The 18,321-nt window shown below is 44.2% G+C and overlaps 1 long non-coding RNA gene across 1 annotated transcript in view; it reads left to right on the top strand.

Moving 5' to 3' along the window:
* Positions 1-6,047: 6,047 nt before the first annotated feature.
* Positions 6,048-18,321, top strand: part of LOC147580741 (uncharacterized) — a 69,442-nt gene continuing 57,168 nt past the window's right edge. The window contains exons 1-2 of the long non-coding RNA XR_015250762.1: positions 6,048-6,232; positions 8,075-8,151. This is a non-coding gene — a long non-coding RNA (uncharacterized LOC147580741). The remainder of the gene's footprint in view (positions 6,233-8,074; positions 8,152-18,321) is intronic.

Genomic DNA, 18,321 nt, shown 5'->3' on the forward strand with positions numbered 1-18,321 from the left:
GTTAATGAATTCACTTCTCAGTCTGCAGACCTGGTGAGGATCCTGGTGTGAAGCTGCCAGCAGCTGAAGTGCGTCAAAATAGACTGTTTACCAAGCTCCCGCAAACGTGCAAACATCCCTAAATCCAGAGGACAGCTCTGAACCGGGAGAAAACAGGTTCTTTCCAGAAAGTTAGTGCCCTTGCCAGAAACTACTAATAGAGGGTTGCTTTTCAGTACCTCACGAGCTGATTAGGAGGTCGATGGGTCCTAATTAGAATGTGAGGTTTATTCATCTGTAAACTTGCAAAAGGAATGCTCTGGAGGGAATCTGAATCAGAAAGAATTGTTTCCCGTTGGCTTGGCTTAACAAAAAACAAGACAATTTGCCTGTTTCTCCTGGCAGGCAGGTAGACTGGAAGAGAGATTCTTTCCTGATGATCCTTTTCAAATACTTATTAGACATCAGTACAGGCTTCAGTGATGTAGCAAATCAGCTTCTAGGATTTTCAATGAGACAATTATATGAATGCTCACTAAAAGTGCATAATTTGACCGAAGGGCCAGGATATTGAGAACTAAGGTCGGCAAAGCAACTTAGACTCCATTCTTTGCATGGAATGAGAAATCATGATGGGACCGCATGCCTGGTCAGAAAAATCTCGCGTGAACATCACTGAATAAGCATGACATAGGTGCAATTTGCAGTCGGTCCAAAGGTGGAGTTCGTTTGCTATAAACATGAGGTAGTAATAACAGGTTGTGGTAAGGCCAGGCCTCGTTCCACCCACCCCTGCCCCTACTTGGTCAATGCGAATTTATTTACTTTTGCTGTTATGCAAATATGGGGAGGGGGTTAAAAATGTAATAGACTGACCGTCAAAGAGCAACCAACTCCTGTTCTGTACAGACACCCACTAAATGTCATGCAGATTCAGAAAAACAACCCTTGGCTTCTAGGAGTTAACAAGTTAACAATCAACTTTTCATTGCCTAGGCAAAAATTATTTCCCTTTCATTACATTCATTTGTTACAGATGCTTACATTTGATTTCTCAAGAGAATAGGAATAAGCCTGCAGAAAACGCTTCGACCTATATTTTCCGAATCCCTATCACCAGCTAATCCCAGACGTCCCCCTTCACAGCTGAACACTTCATCGGTTGTGGTCTTTCTTAAGATATGTGTAATAAATCCCAAGAATCAGGACTATTTAATACTTAGCCAGACACTTTAATGAAATGCCATCAATTGTATCACCAACCCATCTCCCTGCATGTAGACACCCCAGAATTGCCTTCACCTCCGAACACCCCCAAAATCTGCTCCTGGCAAAGGTTGTCCTGACTGAATGGAAATCAGTCATTGGACAAAAGAGGTGCCAGCAAGAAGGCTCCTGGCCCTAATTTTACTTTTCACACCCCAAAAGAGGAAGGTGGGACTGAGTCTGAGTCTTGACCGAGCAAGAAATGAGAATGAGGCCATGTAGCAGCCATGAGGAAGACCCCCCCCCCCCCCCAAATCTCCCACTGCCTGGAGTGCAGTTGCCCAAGGGCCCCAGGGCTGTGCTATGCAATCACTCACCACACTTCCCTGCAGGCCCCCCTCCCCTGGCTGCTTCTGTGGTCACTAGGCACAGCCGGGGTACTAAGGCAGGCCTTTCTGTGGGAAATGCAGGACTCTTCAGGTTCATCACCCAACCTTCCTTGGAAGTGCATTGCCGTGTGGGTCACTTCCTCCCAACCTTCAGTTCTTCCTTCCCTGGGATCAGACTGGCATCAGGGTCTGATGGCTTTTCAAGCCTCTCCCGGCTTCCTCCCCCTTTCTTTCATAGGCATTTCCCCTAATAAATGTCTTGCACGTTTAAGAGATCTTGGGAACTGCTTCTCAGGGGTCACGGACTAAGGTAATCGGGGACCCTCCAGGAGGAGCAGAAAGCAGCTGGGGGAGGAGGGAACAGGGAACATGGTATTGGTGTAAAGACCAAACTCACTTCCTAAAATATGGGCCACAGTCTGTTGCCTTAACAAGGCTCATTCAGTGCTCACAGTGATGTTTTTGTAAGCTCCCTACTTGGCCAGGCTGGACTACATTTCCCAGGATTCCTTTCCTCCCATGTTTCAGGTTAGGACGGGCTCCAAGGGACGTTCTCTCGCGAGAGTTGGAAGGAGGAAAAGCGGCGGCAACCATCTTGTAGCGTGAAAGCACTTACTGCTGAGCGACTGATTGGGGCTCCGGTGAGGCTGCTGCGGGGCCCTGTCTTCGCCCTGGACCTGCCTTCCTCCAGTTTCTCTGCGCCCTGGGGCGGGTGTATACTTGTGCAACAGTGTGACACAGGGCCTCAGCTTCTGCAGGGTCCCTTCGTCAATCACTAAGGTCGAGGGGAAGGAAAAGGGCATGGGTTTCAGTGTGCCCACGTGGTGTTCCGGCTCCTGCTTGCGGGGTTCTAGCCCGCTTTCGTCAGCTTCCCTTCCTGACTGTCGTAGGGATTTCGGGCGCCAACGTTGGTCAGGACAGCCGTGTGGACAGTGCCTAACCAGCTCCCCTAATTGTGCAAGTCCATTCCTAACAATTCGTATGTATTTTTCTATCGTAGATACGTGTATATACATGGGTGTATGTACTTGATCGTTAAACTCCGAGCGATGCACTCATTGTGTGCCCTCTGGCCAGTTTCCTTCAGGGCAGTGGTACTCGTTAGGGCCTGGAATAGGCACTGGGGCTTCAAAGAAAGCAATGCCAACCCTCTGTGCTGCTGCTTAGACAGACCTGGCCGTCAACAACGTAAAGGAAGGCGGAACTGTGTTAGGAAGACAAGTGCACCTTCACAGCCCACCTGGCAGAGGGGCAGCGTTCATGATTTGGTTTTTGTGTTTTGAACGAAATGAGATCCAGCTTTTTGCCCTCCCCTCCCTGGCTGGGAGGACATCCCAAAGCCGTTTGGGGGACGCTGACCACCACCACCATTACCACTCCTGCCTCCCCATTGTATAGATCGTGAATCGCAGAGCTTATAGCAACGGAGTGGGACCCGGCCCTTAGTTCAGGGTGTTTGCTCTCACTTCCCTTCCTCTTGTTTCCCAGGGCTGAGCCTGATCCTCCGTCATCTGTCAAGCGTAGCTGCCACCAAGAAGCCTCTCAACAGTCCAGGCTGCTTCAGCCTGGGTCACAAGGCTCCGAAGCCAAGAAGTCCAGTGATAAGTTCTAGCCAGCCATATACCACATCATCAGAGGTCGTGACACCTTGAGGCACGCGTGGGGCAGGTACTGTCTCCTCCACTCACAGAACCTTCCATCCTCCAAGTCTCAGAACCCAGTTCTCCTTGGGTCCATCTATGCCTCTGCCCACTCTTTACCTCCTATAACTTTCTGTTATCCAAAATGACAGCCTATATGTCCCCCCACCCCTGCCACCCTGGATTTAGAGAAACCCCCAGGCGGGGGGTGGGGGGGTGTTATTTTTTACTTCCCTCATGATAAATCTGTAAATATATTTCTTTTTAATCTGTGGGATTAAGAGTCAATACTTTTTATGCTAAGTGAAATAAGTCTGACAGAGAAAGACAAATGCCATATGATCTCACTTATATAGGGACTCTAAAAACAAGCAAACAAACAAAAAGAAACCCAGACTCTTAAATCCAGAGAATAAAGTGAGGATTAGCAGCAAGAGGCAGGTTAGGGAAGGTGGGGTGGAGAATGGGTAAAAGGAGTGAAATAAGCAAAAGGGACTTAGCGGTACAGAAAAATTTAGGATATGGGTGACTAGGTGGTTCAGTTGGTTAAGCATCCAACTCTTGATTTCAGCTCAGGTCATGATCTCACAGTCATGAGATCGAGCCCCACATCAGCCTCCATGCTGAGCATGGAGCCTGCTTGGGATTCTCTCTCTCTCTCTCTCTCTCTCTCTCTCTCAAAATAAATAAATAAACATTAAAAATTTAGGATAACTTTGGTTGGAAGGATAGAAGTAGAAACTAGAGGGATCACAAGGTGAGCTTTTGGGATGCAGACAATGTTACTTCTTGATTTGGGTGACAATTATACAGATGAGTTCACTTAAAATTGATTGAGCTGTATATGATTTATGTGCTTATCACCATGTGTTATACTTCAGTCTTTGAAAGTTTAAAAAAACCCAAATGCTAAAAAGGCATACAGTAAAGGGGCGCCTGGGTGGCTCAGTCGGTTAAGCAGCCGACTTCGGCTCAGGTCATGATCTCACGGTCCGTGAGTTCGAGCCCCGCGTCGGGCTGTGTGCTGACAGCTCAGAGCCTGGAGCCTGTTTCAGATTCTGTGTCTCCCTCTCTCTGACCCTCCCCTGTTCATGCTCTGTCTCTCCCTGTCTCAAAAATAAATAAAATGTTAAAAAAAAAAATAAAAAAAAAAAAAAGGCATACAGTAAAAGAAAAAGAAAAATCCCTTTCCCACACTTGGTGTTCTAGGGCCCATTTCCCCTCCCCAGGTGAATAACGTGTTTAGGAGCTACAGCACCTTGTAAGCATTGGTAGTATTTAGTGCTATTCCACTTCTCCTCCTTCCAGGCACATGGTCTCATTGCATTTCCCAGCCCTTCTGGAAACATAAGGAACTTAAACTGGTTGATTGGGGTTGTGTAACTAGTTGTAGCCAGTAAGTTGTAAGCAGAAATGATGCGTGTCACTTCTGGGCCAGAGTGTTTGACTGCTACAGTGAGATCCTGTAGACTTCTCTTTTCCTCCTACCACAGTGACGTGCATGTTTTAGTTAGTGTTCTCCATCTGCTTTGGTCTCCGAGGGATTATGACAAGGAGCCCACTCACAACGGACACAGGCGAGAGGCATGAGCAAGAAATAAATGTTTGATGTTTTAAGCCACTGAGATTTAGAGATTGTTTGATACTGTACTGATTCAGAGTGATACCTCCTGGGAGGTGTGTGTGTGTGTGTGTGTGTGTGTGTGTGTGTGTGGTCTGTATTTCTCTGAAAAGTACACCAAGACAAGAAAGTTGAAGTAGACACAGAAATATGAGGGGAAATATGCATGTAGGTAATATATCTGTATCTGTTCAGGTATTTTCCACTTTATGGAAACCCAAACTGAAAATTGCTTGCACAGTAAGACTACTGCTAATATAAAAGAGGTATGGTGCTTCTAGGATTGCTTAGTTCAGCTGCTCAACTGTGTCCTCAAAGACCCACATTCTTTTCCCTCTGCCATTCTTGGTGTGCTGATGAACTCCTGTGTCGGCTATAGCAGATTCATGTAATTCGTTCCCTCCCTCTCCCTCTCTCTCCCGCACATACTCTTACCCACATACACACACACATCCAGAGACAAATAAGAAACTATCCAACAAAATGCTGAGAGTGACAAAAGAAGCAGATCGAGCTTATTGAGGAGAGTATCGTTTTAGCAATTCCGTGGTGGTGAGCGGAAGTCTTTTAATGGTTGGTGTATTTGTTATTGGAGATTTTAATGCAAGAACACCAAAGTGTTCTTTTGGTGGACAACCCCCAGATCAAGGAAGACCTGTGACAACCAAGGAATGACATTTGCTATTTCCCGGTACCTTGATGTTGCCCAGTGCTAAGCTCTGTAGTTTTGAGCAAGTTACTGACATCTCTCAAGCTCACTCTTCTTCTCGTGCCCATAAAGGGATTCATAGTTGCACCTCCATCACTGCTCTGCCATGAGGCTTAAGTGAATTAATACATATACAGTACTTAACAGTTTCTGGCACATAGTAAATGCTGCGGAGCCAGGAGCCATTATCATTATAATAGGGCTTTGGGGAGAATTAAATAAGTTAATGCATGTAAAGGACTTGAAATCATGTCTGACATGTAGTAAGTACTCAATAAATCTTTGCGGCTGCTACTACAGCTATTATTATCATAGCTTTAAATAAGAAGATTGTAGAAGTTAAGGAGGGTAAAATAGAGCTAATCCTTTAAAAATGAATTTGTCAGTACGAAGTATCATTGTCATGGTATTGGGGGGTTTTTTGACTGTACAAGGTAATTTTAATAAATCAAGATCATTTTCCTTGGTAAAGGTGAAAATACACTTTTGTTTCTTAGAAGCAATGTCTACCATATCGTTTCCATAAGAAATAAGAGCTGGAGAAGTTGCTATTCAGAGATCAAGATCAAGAGAGAGATTCTTCAGGATGTTGGAAGAATGTGAACACCAGTATCATTTCTGCTTGTGACATTGATTTGAGTCTTGGTGGGAACTTTTGGCTCCATTCATGCTGACTAGGTCAGCACATGTAAGTACAGTATGCGCTTTCTCAGATGAGTGGCTTTTATATATGCGTGTGTGTGTGTGTGTGTGTATACACACACTTTGTAAGACAGTGTCTAAAGAATGCCTCAATAGGGGCGCCTGGGTGGCGCAGTCGGTTAAGCGTCCGACTTCAGCCAGGTCACGATCTCCCGGTCCGTGAGTTCGAGCCCCGCGTCGGGCTCTGGGCTGATGGCTCAGAGCCTGGAGCCTGTTTCCGATTCTGTGTCTCCCTCTCTCTCTGCCCCTCCCCCGTTCATGCTATGTCTCTCTCTGTCCCAAAAATAAATAAAAACGTTGAAAAAAATTAAAAAAAAAAAAAAGAATGCCTCAATAGAAGCAGATGCACATTTCCTGTTTTTGAATATGATTCTGAATGGGCATTAATAAACGCTAACTGGCATTGCTTTCGGGTGTAAAACTAATAATGGAGTTGGATCTGATTAGGAAAATGAAATCAGAGCTCTCAGTGTTCTTGTGTCCCACCCTGAGATAGGTAAAAAAAAAAAAAAAAAAAAGGGGGGGGGGTGGGGTGGGGGTCGTCTACCATCCTGTCACCAAAGACTCATTCATTAACCAAATAATGTAACTTAAAATAGGACATGGCATCTAAGGAGTAAACTAGTACAACAAACAAATATACACAAAAACATTTTCTGAGCACTCTGATGTGTTAGCCACTCTCTAGTTTCCCCGGGCTGCTAAGGTTGAGAGTCAGTGTCTCATGGAGCATCGTGGTGGAAAGTGGCAGTGAACTGGTAACAACTATGAAATGGTCCCTTAGAGGCAGGGAGGGCTGTGACTTTGCTTTTATTTTGTTGTTGTCGTTTTGTTTTAATTTTTTACTTTGAAATAACTTGAGACTTAAAAGTCTTTCAAAAATAGGAGCACCTGGGTGGCTCAGTCAGTTGAGCGACTGACTTTTGTTCCCCGCTCGGGTCACGATCTCACAGTTCATGAGTTCCAGCCCCATGTTGGGCTCTTTGCTGACAGTGTAGAGCCTGCTTGAGATTCTCTCTCTCCCTCCCTTCCTCTCCCTCCCTTCCTCTCCCTCCCTTCCTCCCTCTCCCTCCCTCCCTCCCTCCCTCTCCCTCCCTCCCTCCCTCTCCCTCCCTCTCTCCCTCTCCCTTTCCCTCTCCCTCCCTCCCTCCCTCCCTCCCTCCCTCCCTTTCTCCCTTTTTCTCTGCTTCTCTCTCTCTCTCAAAATAAATACACATTTTAAAAAGTCTTTCAAAAATAGTATAGAAAGTTCACATGCTGTCATTGATCCAGAACTTTCTTTAATGTGAACAAATTATGAGACTGTAGCATAAAATTCTCCATCAAAACCAGGAGATTAACATTAGTACAATGCTATTCACTAAACAACAAACTTTATTCCAATTTCACATACTTTTACATAACAAGAAAAATTGCAAGGGCAAGAACTTGAAGAGCAGATCTAAAGATGAAGGCTGCGTGTATTTGAAACGGTCAGTTTAATGCACTGTTTTCTCTTTCCTTGAAAAATTATCTTTAATACATCTATTATATTGTCCAATTTTTAAAAAAAAACTTTAACTGCCAATATTCTTCTCTTTTCTCTTCAGTAGACTCTTTCCCAGGGAAATAGGGTTGTTAAATTTAGCAAAACTTAATTCAGGGTACATAGTTAAATTTGAATTTCAGATATGCAGTGAATATGGCTTTTTTGTTTGTGTGTTTGTTTGTTTTAGTATGACTGTGTCCCATGCAATAGCTGGGACATACTTATGTTTAAAAATTATTCTTATTTCTTGGAAGTTCAAATTTACCTAGGCTTCCTGTATTTTATCTGGCAATCCTACAGGAAAAGAACATAAACGTGGAGAGTGGAGCTTAGTGTACTGCACCTGGGAAGGGTGATGATGGCAGGATGTCTTCAAGGTAAGGAGATGCAAAAATTATTTCTCCAACATTCTTGACCATGTTCTACTAAAGGGACAATTTCTCTATCAGAGAACAGAAAACAGGTGCATGGAAAGGAAACTCATTAAACTATGTCTTAAACTATTTCGAGTTATTTCAGGAAACTGTTTACTGCGGCTGTTACCTGGGCCTGACCCACCTCACCCAGACCTAGTATGTGGGTAAAATAGGGGTGAGTGGGTGGGGCACGTGGACAATAAGCATGGAGGGGCCTGAAAACGCAAAGGGAGAAGCAAAAGCCCTCAGTACCGAAAGCAACATAAAGAGACTGGCCTTTTCCCCATATTGCCCTTAAAAGAAATAAAACTGTGGGCCTATTTCAGGTGGTAATAAAACTGAAAATATGCCAACCAGGCCAGTGCCAATTTCCTATAACTGCCTCTAGGACCAACCTAGAATCTAAAACAGACTACTCAAGATTTTTTTCCAGTGAGCTTGCTGCATGCCTAGCTCCAACATAAAATTTCTAGAATCCAAAGCAGTAATTAAAGAAACACCATAAAAAGCATCCTGAGGCTTTCACCAATGGAAAGCCCATAATCTGACAAGTCTCCTTGCCTGGGAAATGTTGGCTGCTGCCTTAGTTAAACTCTTTCACTAGCAATGTGCAGAGTATCTAGCTCGGTGTCAGGGGCCTCTTCCCCTCCTGCTCCAGTCCCCTGCCCAGCCCCTGTACTGCACCGTCTCTACCCTGGATGGGAGCAGCTGGCCAAGCTCAGAGATTGATCAGAGTGCCCTGAGAGGGCCCGTTAGTACCACGTGGAAGCTGCTGTTGTCACCTGAGAGCTGCCCATCATGGGAGCACCATCCCCTTCAGCGTATTTTTAATTTCCAACAAGGACTTTCCTCAGTGTGCTGCTGTTTTTCATTTCTCTGTATAAATCCTCTCTGTTTTTCCAACTGCTTCTGCTAGTTCCCTTGGAAGGCCTAACTTTTAAGTGATCTGATCCCACCATATGTGTTGACATATGTCGATGATGCAGGCAGGTCGAGTCTAAGGACCCTGAGGGGGTCTCGCAGGACCAGCCAAGAAGGTCCTTGGCTACATGCAGGATAGAAATCAATCACAAACCAATAGGAAGTGAGAGCAGAGCTTATCGAAGCTATAGAGACATCACAGATACAGACAGTGTCTGGGAGACAGAACGGAAAGAAGTGACAGTCTCATCTTTGCTTGGGGTCTCGGGTTTTTATTGAGGGTTGTGGTCTGGCCTGTGCGTCCTCTTGGGCATCCAGGAACCAGTTAGAACAAGGACAGAGGTCCAGGTGTCCTCCATAAGTCACTTATTTCTTAGAGCCAGGGGTCTTGGCGTCCAGCTGTCTAGCACCAGTGGTCTGGAATATGCGCACGATGGCCTCATCCCATCATTCTTCCCAGTCCTTCCTTCAGTGTTCTCTCTCTTGTGCTGGAAGACTCCAAGGAAATCATCAACTTCTCGTCCCTTACAAGAAGGACGTACTGTCTCTGCACTCTGAGCCATGTGGAAAGTGGGGGTGCAGAGCCCAGCAAGAAGAGACGCAGGAAAAGGAGCAAAAAGCAGATTCTTCTGGAGTCTTTCAATCTTCTTGTCTCACCAACCTCTACCTTTGAGAAGAGTCCTTGAAAAGCATTCCTACTGCATAGAGGTTCCCAAGGCATTGTGGGTGGTTGAAGGAACATAGGATCTTGAGGCAGAAAACCTGGACCCAAGCGCTAGCTTTCTCCCTTACTCCCCACATGACTCTGGATGACTTACATAACTAACCTCCTCAGATTTCCTATGTATCAAGATGGGTATGGTTCTTCTGGCTTCTCTCACAGCCTTGTTATATGGAAGAACTAGAAGGAAATGAGAGTGGTTTGTAAACTATAAACCTGCTGTGCTAATAATGGCAAACATTTCTCAGTATTCATCATGTGCTAGGCATTGAGTTTTAGGTGCTTATCTCGTTTAATTTTCACAGTAATCTCACACGCTAAATACTGTTATGCCCATTTTACAGATGATTATACTGAGGCACAGAGAGCTTAAATATCTTGCCAAAGCATCATAGTAAATGGTGGCCTTGGAATTTGAACCCAAGCCATCTGGCAGCCATGCCTACTATGCTGAGAGACTTCCCGGTGTAATTAATGGGTTAAAGTCAATATTAGAAATTGAGGATAAAGGTACTCTTTCCCCGGCATCACTGGTGCCATCACCTTGGGCTCTCCTGTTACCCTTTGCTTCTGTACCTCTAATTGTAGGTCCCATGGTGAGGCTGACTTGGAGGAATCAGAACCACTCCCTGCCTAATAGGTTTTGTCTGTGTCTACCTGTCACATTTTAGGGGACATACCTGGCTAACAGCATATCCCAAATTGCACCCTAATGGGATCTGCCATGATAGTCCCGCTCTCCTAAGACTGACAACAGAACAGAAACAACTGAAAACATCTATGGCTCTGAACCCTCAGACATGCCACTGTAGCTCAGTTCCATGGGGGATTTCTCAAATGTCCAAACAGTAGAGACACGTTCTTGAGGAAAAGCACTCTCGCGGGTTCTGAAGATCACTTCCTCAGAACCCCAGTTTGAAAAATGCCAGTGTGGGCTAGAGAAAACAACGCTGAGCCCTCACTTAGGAAATCCAGGTTCCCATCCTGCCGCCGCCGTGACCCAGCGAGGGCATTACTGTTGCCTCAACCATAAAATGAGGTAGGCCCAATCAGTGCTTCAGGGGCCACAAGCCCAGTGGGGGCAGGCAGCCACCTACAGGAGTGTCCAGACCTGGTGAAAGGCAGTAGTGAGTCACAACCACCTCAGTTCACTATGGCCTTGAGAGATTGCAGGCACCGTCTGTCCTCACCTTCTGAGTTTTTAAGAGGAGCCTGACGTCCGTGACTTTATACACAAATTTATTGACTCTGGTGTTGGAAATGAGTACAGCAATGTTTAAAACATTGAAGAGCCAAACGAAAAACACCTCCGTGAGCCAGAGAGAGCCCTGGCTGGAAAACTGGGTCGATACTCTAAACAAGATCAAGGTTTTCAAGCTGCTTCCACTGAAGAGTTCCATAGAACTTTCCTAAAGGTTCTCTGGAGGTCGGGGGAGGCCAGCTCTTCCCCAATTTCGACCAGAACAGCTCAAACTGCTTTTTTTTTTTTTTTTAATTTTTTTTTTTTTAACGTTTTTATTTTATTTTTGAGACAGAGACAGAGCATGAACGAGGGAGGGGCAGAGAGAGAGGGAGACACACAATCCGAAGCAGGCTCCAGGCTCTGAGCCGTCACCCCAGAGCCCGACGCGGGGCTCGAACTCACGGACCGTGAGATCGTGACCTGAGCTGAAGTCGGATGCTTAACTGACTGAGCCACCCAGGCGCCCCTCAAACTGCTTTTTTTAAAAGATGTTTATTTTTGAGAAAGAGAGCGTGCGCACGCGCGTGAGCAGGGAAGGGGCAGAGAGAGAGGGAGACACAGAATCTGAAACAGGCTCCAGGCTCTGAGCTGTCAGTACAGAACCTGATGCGGGGCTCAAAGTCATAGACCACGAGATCTTGACCTGAGCCAAAGTCAGATGTTCAACCTACCGAGTCACAGGCGCCCCCCATCTGCTTTTCTAGTGATATTCCACAGGTTTAAGAATACTTCCACTGCTAACAACTAAAATAGTTAATATTTAACGGCACTTATCTGCCACTTGGTAAGTGTAGATAGAAAAGTCTTGAGGCTGTGCTTTTTAAAACTCTTCAGTGGGTGCAGACGGCTGGAACAAGGAGATGTCATACCTCTTAGAGGCAGTAGCTCACTGGGTATGTGTCTGGACGCCCTGTTTTGGTGGGCTCAGCGTTACTATGCACCACTATATTTCATTACAACTGAAGCAGGAAATACCAGTGTTAGACCGAAAAGCCTGGCTCTTGAAAAATACCGAGTTCAGCCAGCCAGCCTGTTTCAGTTCCAGTCAGGTTCTTTGAGCTTATTTAGCAGCAAATGGCGGTAGTGTTAACTGTCCCGAAAATGGCTCTCTATAAGGCGATTAGTCTTGAAGGCAATCTCCCCCTGCTTATAAAGCCCTTACTAGACCTTTAACTGCCCATGTGTTTATTCTGTGGAGAAAGAAGCCGGCACGTTCGGGAGAGCATGCGGCAGAGAAGCCAGAAGTGACACAGCGATCTTAGTGTCCAGGAGCCTCCCCTGCAAACGTGGGAGGGAGGTTTCACCACGTGCATTCAGTGGAAAGAACGGAGGGTTGACAATAACGGCAGACCCAACAGATAAAAACTGCTGTGTGGATGCGGCAGGGAACCAGCGTGTGCCTGCGTGTGTGTATGTGAGTGTGTTAGTTACAGACTTAGCTACCTTTATTCTCTTCGTGATGATCCAAGTGGCTCTACAGTTATTCTACTGCATTATCAACCCCCTAAGCTGAGGGCGGGGGATTATTTAGGATAGGTTCACTAAGTGAACCAAAGTGAATGGAGGAAAATGGAGGAAAGAAATACAAAGATAGGAGCAGAAGAGTCTCTTGAGCATTGCAATGTGATTAGCTTAGTAAGTTTCTCAAAGGGAAATCTGGAGGGTCCATCACAGAGGATCTAGAACTGAGATAAAACCATCTCATGGTACTCCGTTTATAAAGGGCGTTATGTGGGAAATGGGAACAGGAAGCAGAGGACTGTGTGATAATTTCCCGAACCTGCACATGCCTCTAACCCTCATACCCACAAATCTGCAAACCTCACTCAGTGAGATTTCCAGGGTTCACTGCACTTCCCATAATACTGCCTTCTTCTCTTGACAGGGAAGATGTGTGGGCTCCATAAATCTTCTTTCGTTTGATCCAGTTTGTGCCATATGTGGCATAAGGTGGACCCTGTTTCAGCCCTGGGCCAGGTCTCCATGCCTTAGCATCTTTCTGTCCGTTTGGCTAAGTAAAGTCTAAAACCTAGGGTGGCACCGATACCACCAAGTTCCCTAGAGGTCTGGCTAGATCATGTTCTCTCTTTTTTTTTCCCTCCCCAGAAGAGTTCATATGGATTTGGGAATGGAGACATCGCAATAATGTTCTGCACAGAAATTCTCTCCCACGCCGTAGCGTACTTTTCCATTCTCAAAGGCTTTGAGACTCTGTTGTGCCTCTAAATGAGATCAGTGGCTTGGCCTTTCTTTGCTTTTGATGCAAACCCGTAATTCTGGGTGGGCTGCAAAGCAGGAGGTATGCTTCTCTTTTCTGTTTGGGATGACAAACAGGCATCTCTGTCTGTTTGGGATGACACGAAGGCAGCACCACTAGTGTCATGAACCGGAGCTCAAATGTGAGAAACACCAGTGGCAGTGCTAAGTCAACCCTCCTCTTTCCTGAGTTTCTAGATATGTGTATTTTAAGTGTAAACCTAAGCACGGAAGTTGCTGAGAAAAGCACTGTTACTGAGATGTTTGTTGACAGGCCCCGTATATCAGATGTTCTTCTGCCATTTCATGCAAATTTATGTTTTGACAGGTGCCAATTCATTTAGTTGGCAGGACTTACTCTATTGTTTTTCTCTTCAGTCCTCTTTGAATTTCCTCTACAAGGTACAGATACCAAGCTGATGTACTAGGTAGATTTGTTGGCCAGAAGTGATCATCAAAAGACAAAATTGACAAGCTCTAAAACAGATCCTAGCTGTCCTTGCACAAGCTAGTCTGTGGTATTTTCTTTTGTAAGGTGGCTTAAATTTAGTTTAATTGTTTAGTTAATTCTTTGTCTTTCCTCTGGTAAATTATTGATTTCTCGGCCTTGAAATGGAGATTCAGATAAATACTTGGCAAAGCAGATCTGATGAGCACATTTGTTTTACCAGAAGGGAAACTTCCATCCTCTCTAATGGCTCTGTGGGCCTCACTCGAGTGTTATTTAAGTAGCCTCTTTGGAGAATCCCAACACTCACTCTCTCCTTGCCTGTAATACCCTGAGGAGAATTCTGTTTCCTTCTTCATGTCAGTATAAGGAGATGAGCTTCGTAGAAGACGACAGTCATTGGGACAAGTCTTGGCCTCCTCACTTGATTTAAAACAAAGATAATGGCTATGTTTCATCAGTAATATCTCCAGAGCCTAAAATTTTCTGAGTTTCCTTTCTAAGGGAGAATGTAGAGAACCCAGCGCCTCCCTCCCCTACTTTTAAAAACTTTTCCTTTGTAAGAAGGTGCTGCCCTTTGCATTCTCCCACTTAATTAACTTCTGTGTGTGAAGCTGGACCCCGAAAGCCTAAGCTACATATGCCCTTCTTGGCTCTCCTAATCTTACGGATATTGGGACAAGGTCATTCCTGTGGAACTTTATGGACTTCACATCTCTCAGAACTTGTGCCTTTTATACATTTTACCCTGTCGGTCGATCTCAACCTTTGCTCAAGTTCTTTTGACAGGGTTGTGTGAAGCCTGCCTGCATCCTGTCCTTCTCACCCGATTAATTTGCATAGAACTTGGAGTTGCTCTTAAACTGAGAACATAGATAACTCCCTCGCCCTTGGAAACAATTGTAAACCCTCCTTACAAATTCTCTCTGCCTTCCCTAGGACTGCTAATAAAAGAATTCAGAGGAACTGGTTAACATTCTCCATGTCTCGCAAGGCAGGAAAGCCACACAAGAGAGAGCTCATCTTCATAGGATGTGGTGCATAGGCAGTGGTGTGCTGCCCAGACCCCCTTCCGTGAAGGAAGGCAGGGATTCGTTGGCTGTGGACAACCCCCTTGACTAAGGTCACTCCCCTACCCACATGCCGCGCTGGCTGATGTGGGAGAATAAAGACCAGGTCGTCTCAGCACAACCTGAGACAGTTCTAAATGGCCGTTCTAGCTCCAGCAGTCCACCGGTAGGCTGAGGCTGCTGAGAGGCCTGCATTGCCGTCAGCTTCTCTCTCAGCCCACAGCTGCTTCCTCCCAGATCCCGATCCCAGAGGCAGTTCCTAATGCATGATTGCTAAAGCATCAGAAGTTGATCAAGAAACAGGTCTATAATTTTCACCGGCTCAGAAGCCCCTTGAAGGCAGAGATGGAGCTACTTCAGCTCTGGCCTCTTGACTAGTGCCTGGCAGTCTCGAATGCACTCTAATGACACGTGACAAAATACATGGGAATCCAGTCAAAGTGGAGTAGGAAGCATGGTGGATCCTGAACTCTGCCAGGAGCCACCCACATGACTGTTGGAAGCTTTGTTGGGTCTCTGTTTCCGCAGAGGTAAAATGAGGAACTTTAACTGGATCATCTCCACAATCTGTCCTAGCTTTAAAGATTATTGGTGTGTGCTTATGACAAATATTTAGTCACAGAGGTGGGTAGAATGGATTAGAGTGACCTCTAATCCATCTCTCTCTCTCTCTCTCTCTCTCTCTCTCTCTCTCTCTCTCTCTCTCTCTCTCTCTTCTCTTTCACATAATGACAGCTGTATACTAACTTGACTTTCCCTAGTACTGCTCTTCCCCCAGCTCTGCAGGAGATGGAAGGGAGCATCCCAGGAGGCAACAACAGAGCTTCATCCTCTATCACCACACCTTTCAAACAGATTACCTTGTTCTTTAGTTCATCGTGGAGGCAGAAAGGGACAGAACGTATGTATTATTCTGGCCAAATTTACCAGCCAAAAGGAAACCTGAAAAACACTGAAAGCTTAGCTTCAAAAAGAAGGGATGCCCCTCTCCTTTCAGTAAAGATGATTGACTTTGAAGATGAGCTTTGTCCATTAGTCCAAAAGTCACAAATATTTTCAGGTTTTGTTTTGTTCTAGCTAAATTCCTATACTGGTAAATCTAACTTCTGGTCAAGTAACACAGATATAAAACACTTAAGAGTTAGGCAGTCTTTTGATAGAGAATATAAAGTAATTGTCATAAAGATATTCACTGGATTTGAGAAAAGAGTGGAGGGACCTCAGTGACACCTTCAACAAAGAGAAAACATGAAAAAGAACCAATCAGAGGCGAAGAATTCAAGAACTGAAATTAAAAATATACAAGAGGGAATAAATAGTAGACCGCAGAAAGCAGAATGGATCAGTGACCTAGAGGACAGAGTAGCAGAAAGCAATCAGGTTGAATGGGAGAAGAGAAAAAAAGAATAATAAAAAATGAAAATAGACTTAGGGAGCTCAACAATGTCAGTAAGCATAACAACATTCACATTAGAGGGACCCCAAAAGGAGAAGAGAGAAAGGGGGCAGAAAATTTATTTGAATAAATGATAGCTGAAAACTTCCTGAATCTAGGAAACAGAAATCCAGATCCATGAGGCACAGAGAGCCCCCAACAAAATCAACCCGAGGAAGTCCACATGAAGACACATAATAATTAACATGGCAGAAAGTAGCGATAAAGAGAGATTTTAAAAGCAACAAGAGAAAAGAAAAGTTAATACTAAAAGTTAACTAAAATACTAAAATAACTAAAAGTTAAAACCCCATAAGGCTACCTACCAGCTGATTTTTCAGCAGAAACTTTACAGGCCAGAAGGGAATGGGATGATGTATTCAAAGTGCTAAAAAAAGCAAGCAAACAAACCCTCTGCAACCAAGAATAGGCTATTCATCAAGGCTATCATTCAGAATAGGAGAGACAAAGAGTGTCCCAGAAAAGGCTTATGGAATTCATCACCACTAAACCAGCCTTTTAAGACATGTTAAAGGAAATCCTTTAAGTGGAAAGGAAAGACCATAAGCAGGTGTAACAAAAGTAGGGAGCACAAAAACAATAAAATTAGGTATATCTGTAAATATCAGTCAAGGGATTCACAAAATAAAAAGGTACAAACTATGACACTCTATACCTAAAATGTGATGGAGGGTGGGGAGTAGGAGTAAGAATTTAGTGCTTTTTGAATGGGTTCAAAGTTAAGTAACCATCAAGTTAATATAGACTGTTCTATGCACAAGATGTTATACATAAACCTAATGGTAACCACAAATCAAAACAAATGGCAATAGATATGCAAAAAATTAAAAAGAATTCAAGTATATCACTAAAGAAAGCCAGAAAACTATGAGAGAAGAGAGCAAGAAGGGAATAGAGAAGAACTACAAAAACACGTGTAAAACAAGTAACAAAATGGCAATAGGTACATACCTATCAATAATTACGTTGAATGTGAATAGACCAAATACTCCAGTCCAAAGACATTAAGCATCCGACTTTGTCTTAGGTCATGATCTCGCAGTTAGTGGGTTCAAGTCCTGCATTGGGCTTTGTGCTGTCAGCACGAGGCCTGCTTTGGATCCTCTGTCCCCCCACTCTACCCCTCCCCCACTCGTTCTCTCCTCCGTGTCTCTCTCTCTCTCTGTCTCTCTCTCTCAGAAATAAACTTAAAAAAAAAAAAGCAAGACCCATTTATATGCTACCTACAAGAGACTCTCTTCAGACCTAAAGGCACATACAGATTTAAAGTGAAGGGATGGAAAAACATTTATCATGCAAATTAAAGCAAAAAAAAAAAAAAAAAAACAAACTGGATAGCAATACTTAGATAAAGAGACAAAGAAAGACACTACATAATCATGAAAGGAACAGTCCAATAAGAATTGTAAATATTTATGTACCCAATGGGAACACCCAAATATATAAAGCAGCTAATAGCAAACATAAAGAAAGTAATGAATAGTAATAAAATAATAGTAAGGGACTTTAACACCCCACTTACACCAATGGATAGATCCTCCAAACAGGAAATCAACAAGGAAACAGTGGATTTGAATAACATACTGGACTAGATGGCTCTAAAAAACGTATTCAGAGCATTCCATTCTAAAACAGCAGAATACCCATTCTTTTCAAGTGCACATGGAACATTCTCCAGAATAGATCACATGTTAGGCCATAAAACAAGTTTCAAAAAATTCAAAAAATTTGAAATATCATACATCCTTTCCAACCACAATACTATGGAACTAGAAGTCAACCATAAGAAAAAATCCAGAAACAACAAACACATGGAGGTTAAATAACATGTCACTGAACAGTGAATGAGGTAACTAAGGAATCAAAGAGGAAATCAAAAAATACATGGAGACAATTGAAAAATGAAAATAGGCCAAAATCTTTGGGATGCAGCAATAGCTGTTTTAGGAGGCAATTTTCTAGCAATACAGGCCTACTTCAATAAGCAAGAAAACTTCCAACCTAACCTTACACCTA

This window comes from Puma concolor, chromosome B2 (genome assembly GCF_028749965.1).
Source record: "Puma concolor isolate L17-30 chromosome B2, mPumCon1.1.hap2, whole genome shotgun sequence".
NCBI lineage: Eukaryota > Metazoa > Chordata > Mammalia > Carnivora > Felidae > Puma > Puma concolor.